Below are 8,245 nucleotides of genomic sequence, written 5' to 3'. Positions count from 1 at the left end.
TTGTGCTAGAACAGTGTTCTCCGATTGCCTTGCAATATAGGGAGAACTGTTGTGAGTTTTGTCGAGATGAGAGATCTCAGTTTCAGAGAGAAAAATTAATCTCTGAAACCCTAATTCTTTCACTAATGATGATTAGGTTTAAACTCAAGGAGAAGGCTCTCCTTTTGTTCTCCTAGTTCGGCCAAGCCGAGTCCATGGGGAGGAAATGGGCTTTTCCATTTCCTCTTCTCTTTGACTCGTAGTCCGAACCCAAATGGCTAAATGTATATGACGCGGTTTGATCATAAACTGTTATCGGTTATCGGAAATTAAGGCATCAGCTAATAATGCGGGTTAGCTGAATTATTAATACGTGTCCGACAAAACAGTATTTTATAATTTATTTTAATATACATTTAATTAAATATAAATCACGTATATTTAATTTTACGAATTAACTGGTTAATTCGCCTTAGCCCATGATATTTAATCCGTATTAAATATAATATCTCAACATCACATATTTGACTAATTACTTAGTCAAATAACTCGGACTAACTGGTTAGTCAATATTTGGCATCTACATGACAGTATTTTCATACCGTCACATCTCTCGAACGTATCCTATAGGTGTGACTTTTAGGGACCAGTTGATCACCGCCATCTGTATGACAATAACGTCAAACTTATCTAGCAAGCCAACCGTTATTGATAAACGTGGATCAACTGATAATAATACCAAAGTATGCCCTTTGATCCTTTTAGAGGTTTACAAGTCCTTGCACTAACTGTCATAGTAGCGCTTGATTCTTTGACCATTGACCCTAAACGTTCCTCCTTCTTCACTCCAAAGCTCGAAAGCACCATAAGGAAATATTTTCATCACTTTAAAGGGTCCGGACCATCTTGATTTGAGCTTGCCCGGAAACACCTTGATTTTGGAGTTAAAAAGGAGAACAAGGTCCCCAACACTTATCTCTTTCTTCATGATTTTCCCATCATGCCATTTTTTCGTTTGGTCCTTGTAAATTTTGGAGCTCTCATAAGCCTCCAATATCAATTCCTCAAGCTCATTCATTTGGAGAAAGCGCACTTCTCCGGCGGCATCAAAGTCAAAATTCATCTCTTTAAGAGCCCACCAAGCTTTGTGTTCAAGCTCAACCGGCAAATGACAAGCTTTCCCGTACACAAGCTTATAGGGGGTGGTGCCGAGGGGTGTCTTGTAGGCGGTTCTCAATGCCCATAAGACATCCGGGAGCTTTTGTGACCAATCTTTCCGGCTATTGTTTGTGACTTTCTCCAAAATGGCTTTAATTTGGCGGTTAGAAACCTCCACTTGCCCACTAGTTTGAGGGTGGTAGGCAAGGGCGGTTTTATGCCGCACTCCATGTGATTCAAGTAGAGCCTTGAAAGTGCTTTTGCGAAAATGAGATCCGCCATCACTTATGACTACTCTTGGTGTTCCGAACCTTGGGAAAATCGTGCCTTTGAAAAGCTTCATCACAACCTTGCTATCATTGGTGGGGGCGGCTACCGCTTCAATCCATTTGGATACATAATCCACCGCGACCAAGATGTATTCATTTCCACAAGAGTTGGGAAAGGGTCCCATGAAGTCTATGCCCCAACAATAAAAAAGCTCAATCTCCAATATATTAGTCAAGGGTATTTAACTCCTCTTTTCAATGTTCCCAACCCTTTGGCAAGCATCACAAGATTTAACAAAGTAGTGGATGTCTTTAAACATGGAGGGCCAATAGAATCCACCTTGGAGGATCTTGGCAATTGTTCTAGAGGTGGCCAAGTGTCCCCCATATGCGGAATTGTGAACCCGGTCGACAATCTCCAAGCCCTCCTCTCTTGAAACACATCTCCGGAACATTCCATCCCCACACTTGCGGAATAAATGTGGGTCATTCCAAAAGTATCTCCTAGCATCATTTCTCAACTTCCGCCTTTCTCTTTGTTCCATTTCATCCGATAAGAAACCACTTACAATGTAGTTTGCAAGATCCGCAAACCAAGGGGTCTTGACGGTAACTTCCATGAGTCCATCATCCCGCAACCACTCATTGATGGGTCCACTCTTGTCTTGTATCCCATGATCTTCAACGGTCAATCTTGATAGGTGGTCGGCTACAACATTTTCCGACCCGGCCTTATCCTTGATCTCTAAATCAAACTCTTGGAGAAGTAGGACCCATCTCAAGAGTCGTGGCTTTGCATCTTTCTTCACCATCAATTGTCTCAAGGCGATGTGATCGGAGTAAACCACCACCTTAGACCCAACAAGGTATTGTCGGAATTTCTCCACGGCATGAACAATCGCCAACATTTCCTTTTCGGTTGTAACATATCCACATTGTGTTTGGTCAAGAGTCTTGCTTGTGTAATATATCACATGATGCTTCTTATCCACAACTTGTCCAAGAACCGCACCAACCGCGAAGTCCGAAGCATCACACATTATCTCAAAAGGAAGGTTCCAATCCGGAGACCGGATTATTGGTGCCGTGACCAATGCTCTCTTCAACCTATTAAAAGCTTCAAGACAAGAATCATCAAACACAAAGGGGTAATCCTTAAGGAGTAATGAGGTTAGGGGCTTTGCTATTTTTGAAAAATCCTTGATAAAACGCCGATAAAACCCGGCATGGCCTAGAAAACTTCTCACTCCCTTAACATTGGAAGGGGGTGACAAGTTATCTATGACCGCAACTTTGGCCCCATCGACCTCAATACCCCTACTTGAAACGATGTGACCGAGGACAACCCCTTCCTCCACCATGAAATGACACTTTTCCCAATTAAGGACGAGGTTATGCTCCTCACACCGTTTCAACACACTAGCCAAGTTCTCAAGACCAAGCTCAAACGAGTCTCCATGGACACTAAAGTCGTCCATGAAAACTTCCATGCTTTTTTCAAGGAAATCAGAAAATATTGCCATCATGCACCTTTGAAAGGTGCCGGGCGCATTACAAAGCCCGAATGGCATCCTACGGTAGGCATAGACCCCTATAGGACAAGTGAAGGTCGTCTTCTCTTGGTCATCCAGGTGGATGGGAATTTGGAAAAACCCGGAATAACCGTCTAAGAAGCAATAGTATGCATGGCCCGCGAGCCTTTCTAACATTTGGTCAATGAAGGGAATTGGGAAGTGGTCTTTTAGGGTGGCGGCATTGAGCTTGCGGTAGTCAATACACATGCGCCACCCGGTCACGGGTCTAGTAGGTAGGGTGGTGCCATCCTCTTGTTCAACCATTTGTATCCCCCCTTTCTTCGGTACCACGTGGACCGGACTAACCCATTTGCTATCGGTAATTTGGTATATAATACCGGCTTCTAGAAGTTTCAACACTTCATTTTTCACCACTTCGGCCATCTTTGGGTTAATCCGCCTAAGACCGTCAACCTTGGGTTGACTCCCCTCTTCCAAAACTATTCTATGCATGCACAAACTCGGACTTAAGCCCTTGATGTCGTCAATGCTATACCCAAGTGCCCCTCTATGAGTTTTCAAGATTTCCAAAAGCTTCTTTTCTTGGGCCTCACTTAGGTTAGCATTAACGATCACCGGATAGGCCTCTCCCTCATCAAGGAAAGCATACTTGAGTGAGGGAGGCAAGGGTTTGAGTTGTACCTTTGGAGGGAGAAAGCCCTCCACTTTCTTCAATAGTTCCTCATCAACTTCATGATCCTCTTTCATTGCCTCATCATGCAAAGATATTTGAAAAACCTCTTCCATCTCCGCTTCTTCACGGGCTACTTCATGTACCACCTCATCTACCAACTCAATAGTGCTCAACCTTTCCATCTTTGGTCCTTTCATCAAATTAGGTAGGTTAAATTCGACATTGTTGCCCTCGATTTGGAAGGTTAGCCGCCCATTTTTCACATCAATGAGAACTCCTTCGGTAGCCAAGAATGGCCTACTAAGGATGATGGGAGTGTGTCTATCCTCCGGAATATCAAGGACAACAAAATCGGCGGGGATTAAAAGCTTTCCAACCTTGACGGGTACGTCCTCAAGCACCCCCATGGGGTGTTTGACGGACCTATCCGCCAATTGGAGAGTTATTGAAGTGGGAGCAAGGTTTTGAATTCCGATTTTCTTGGCAACCTTCAAAGGAATAACACTTACACTTGCTCCCAAATCACAAAGAGCTCTAGATATGGGCACACCACCTACTACACATGGGATTGAAAAGCTCCCCGGGTCACCAAGCTTAGTGGGCATTTTATTAAGGATATGAGCACTACATGCCTCCTCCATAGCCACTATTTCTTGGTCACCCAAGACTCTTTTCTTTGTCAAAATATCTTTTAAAAATTTTGAGTAGGTTGGCATGTTCATTATCACCTCCGTAAAGGGTAGGGTAACCTCAAGTTTCTCAAGCATGTCACAAAACTTGGCATACTTAAGGTTTTCCCTACTCTTTATGGCTCTTGAAGGGTAAGGAATTTTAGGAACAAGTTGGGAATTTGAAGATACCTTTGGAGGAGTCGAATTCCTTGTTACCTTTTTAGCTTGTTGCAAAGGTACTTCTTCAATAGCTTCCTCCTCATAAGGGAGGTCTTCAACATACCCATCGACATCCTTGTCCTCTTGAATTACCTTTCTAAACACATCTTCACAAGCCTTCTTCCCTTTCTTGTCTTCTCTAGCTTTACCCAATCGTTCAACGGGTGAGCTTTCCTCTTCATCATTTACTTCCAACTCATCCCTCATGGGATCTTCATCCATTTCTACCACAAGGTCCTTGTAGGGGTCCTCAAGCTCTACACCACTCCTTAGCACTACCGCATGAGCATGGTGGCTATTTGAGGCATCCTTGGAGCTTTGTCCTTGGGCCAACAAACCACCGGGCGGCCGTTGAGGGTTAGCCATAGCATGAGAAGCCATCCTAGATTCCATTTCCCTCATGTCCTTAAGGAAGGTAGCCCTCAAGTTTGCTTGTTCTTGTTGAGTAGCTTTAGCAAAATTAGCTATCTCTTGACTATGTTGAATTTGCATGTTCTTTATCATCTTCAAAAGCTCAACTTGAGAGAGCTCACCTTGGGGTTCTTGATAAGGTTGGTTGGCTATGGGTAAAGGAAACCCATAGTCATACCGAGCATTTGGACCTTGGTTGTTGTTTTCCCCCCTTGGAAGTTAGCTCTAGGACCATTGTTATTGAAGTTTGATCCTTGACCTTGTTCTTGAAACCCTTGAACATACCCTTGCCCAAATCCTTGGTTTGCTTGGTTCACTTGATTCCCTTGGTAAAACCCTTGGTTGCCTTGATTTCCACCAAAATCTTGGTATCCTTGTGCTTGGTTCCCATAATTTTGGTTTTGATTGTTGTTTTGCCATTGGTTTTGATTCCCGGGATTAGGTCTTGGGTTGGGGAATATTCCCCTTTGTTGAGCAAAACCGGGTGGGTTGGGGCTTGTGGTTGAAGGTGTTGTGGGTTTTGAACATTGGTGCTTTTGTAACTAAAGTTGGGGTGGTTCCTCAAACCGGGGTGGTAGAAATTGGTATTTGGATTGTAGACGTTTGGGTTGTTGTAAGGTGGTCTTGTGGGTCTTGAATTGTTGTTAAAGGCTTGAAAAGCGTTAACCTCTTGAACATTCTCTTCATAGACCCCATTGTAATTGTTGCCACACAAGTCATAAGTATGGCCACTTCCTCCACAAAGTTCACAACTTGCGACTTGAGCCACTTCTTCCATGGGTGCCCCATATGAGGTTGTGGCTTGGTTCACTTGATTTCTTGAAAACTTCTCAAATTGTTTTGTGAGTAATTCGAGCTTGGCATTTGTCTCGGAGTTGGAGGCGTTTTCCTTAGGAAACTTCTCATTCCTTCTTAGCATGTTTCCTCTAGAACCATAGTTTGCCTCCGAATCTACCATTTTCTTGATCAACGCGTGCCCTCTTCATCACTCAAGTGATCAAATCCTCCCCCCGCGGAGGCATTTACCATCTCCTTAGTCCTTGGTAGTAAAGTTTGGAAGAATGTTTGAGTGATGTACCATTCCGGTATTCCATGGTGGGGGCAACTCGCTATCAAGTCTTGATAACGGTCCCAAGCTTCACCCAAAGACTCCCCATCCTCTTGTTGAAACGTATGGATCTCATTACGGAGCATCGCGGTCTTGGAGGAAGGGTAATACTTGGCCATGAATGCTTTAGCCAAAGCATCCCAAGTAGTGAAAGTATCCGGTGGGTGAATGTTCAACCATCGGTCCGCTTTGCCCGTCAATGAAAACGGAAACAACATCATTCTCAAGGTGTCTTCGGACACCCCATTCTTCTTCATAATTGAAACTTTCCTCTTAAACTTCCGGAGATGAGCATGGGCATCCTCTTCAATATGACCCCCGAACAAGTCCTTCTCAATTAACCCGACTTGGGCGGGATGCATTTCAAAGTTGTTTGGGGCCAATGTGCCAAAATTGATAGGGTTATATGAATCATTATGGTTAGGCCGGTTATGATCTCTAAGAGCCATTTGTGGTGGTGGATTTGGTACTTGATGTGGTGGTGTTTGAGGTGGGCTATTATAATTAGGGAAGTTATGAAAGGGGTTTTCTAGTAGAGTCTCAATTGTGAGGTTTGGTTGAAGTGTGGTTGTGGTATCAATATTTTGTGGGACGTGTGAATTTGGTTGGTCCAAGTTTGCTTGAGAGGAACTATTCCTAACTCTCTCAAGGGTTCTTGTCCTCAAGGTTCTAGAAAGCCTTTCGGGGTCGGAGTTGAAGAGAAGAGCTTGGTGGTTCCTTCTAGGCATGCACTTGACAAATCGTTAGTCTCCTAGTGCTTTTACACACTAGGGGAAGGCAAGAAATCACACACTCTACAAAGAACACACAACTACTAAAACAAACTAACAATTGAGATAAGACTAAAGCAAATACTATAAGCAAAAACTAAGCATAACCTAACGCCATCCCCGGCAACGGCGCCATTTGATAGTCGGAATTTGTCGCATTTTCTCTCTATCAAAACAATTTATAAAACCCAATTAAATGTAGTATTTAGTCGGGGTCGAACACGAAGACGACGGGGGTTTCTACTAAGTCCAACTAAGAGTCAAGTCTAGTCAACAATGAAGGAAAAGGGTTTGATCTTAACTACTAGAGCAACTAAATAAACGATTAAATGAAGATGAATACGATGGATTAAGAGACTAGGGTCTTCGGGGTCACCTAAATGAACTAAGGGGCGACAAAGTTGATATAGAAGTCTAAGGTGAGGGTTCGTCCTAGAGGCGGTTACCAACTTTCGTTGAGCAACAACTAATTCAAAACAAGCAACAAGACCACCAACAAATTTTCATTCAAAGGAGGAATTAAGTTAGCAAGACAAAAAGATACAAGCTTTCACTCACACAATTCGTCAAACACCTTGTATGCAATGTTAAGAAAGGCAAAATCCTACACCAAAGACTCAAAATTTATCAACTAATCATGCCCACTAATCCTATTTAGGCTCCCCCTAAACCCTAGAAGGGTAACAACTCACTCATGTTGGGGATAATCATACTAATAAGAGGAGAAGAACAAATAACATAAAGAGAAAGCATGATGATTATTGTAGCAATTATAAGAGACAAGAGAAATGTAAGCAAATGATTAACAAGGAAATAAGAGAGGAGATTATACCAACAAAAGTAAAGGTGATTGCTTGATTGAATAATAAGAAGGAAATCCTTCAATAATCTCCCAATACAATCTTCAAAAACCAAGTGTAAACAATTGACAATTACTTGAACTAACTAATTCTTACTAAATTTTAATAATAATTATTGAAAGATTAGAACTTGATTAGGGAATGGTTACAATAAATATGGAGAATTTTCAGATCTAGGGTTGTGTGTACAAAGGGTTTAAGGAGGGGGTATTTATAGGCTATCATTGAATTAAGGGAAGAAAAGAGAAAAAGCCCATTTGCGTGCTGCGTGTTCCTGTACCGGCGGGCCGGCTGCCGGCCTCTTGTGCCGGCAGCGAGTTCATCAGAAACTGAGAAGAAATAGATGTTGCGTAATTCCCTGCCGGTGGGCCGGCTGCCGGCCTGCCGGCAGAGAATTCTCCTTCTTGAGATTTTCTTCCATTTCTTCATGAATAGCTGCCCTCTGCCGGTTGCCCGGCTGCCGGCTGCCTTTGCCGGCAGCGCGTTCCTCAAATCTTTGGCCAAAAACTTCTTCAAAAATGCCTAAGTGTTGGACTTGTGTTCCCTGCCGGTGGGCCGGCTGCCGGCCTGCCGGCAGAGAACACCTCTCAGC

At 43.3% G+C, this 8,245-nt stretch overlaps 1 non-coding gene across 1 annotated transcript; it reads left to right on the top strand.

Annotated features, from left to right (window-relative positions):
• Positions 1 to 6,002: 6,002 nt before the first annotated feature.
• LOC141615744 (small nucleolar RNA R71) lies at positions 6,003 to 6,109 on the top strand. Its single transcript, XR_012530147.1, has one exon. It is a non-coding gene; the product is annotated as a small nucleolar RNA R71 (small nucleolar RNA).
• The last annotated feature ends 2,136 nt before the right edge of the window (positions 6,110 to 8,245 follow it).

The sequence above is a fragment of the Silene latifolia genome, chromosome 11 (assembly GCF_048544455.1).
Source record: "Silene latifolia isolate original U9 population chromosome 11, ASM4854445v1, whole genome shotgun sequence".
NCBI lineage: Eukaryota > Viridiplantae > Streptophyta > Magnoliopsida > Caryophyllales > Caryophyllaceae > Silene > Silene latifolia.
Note: the sequence above shows the minus strand (reverse complement) of the source record. Positions and strands in the feature narration are given on the sequence as shown.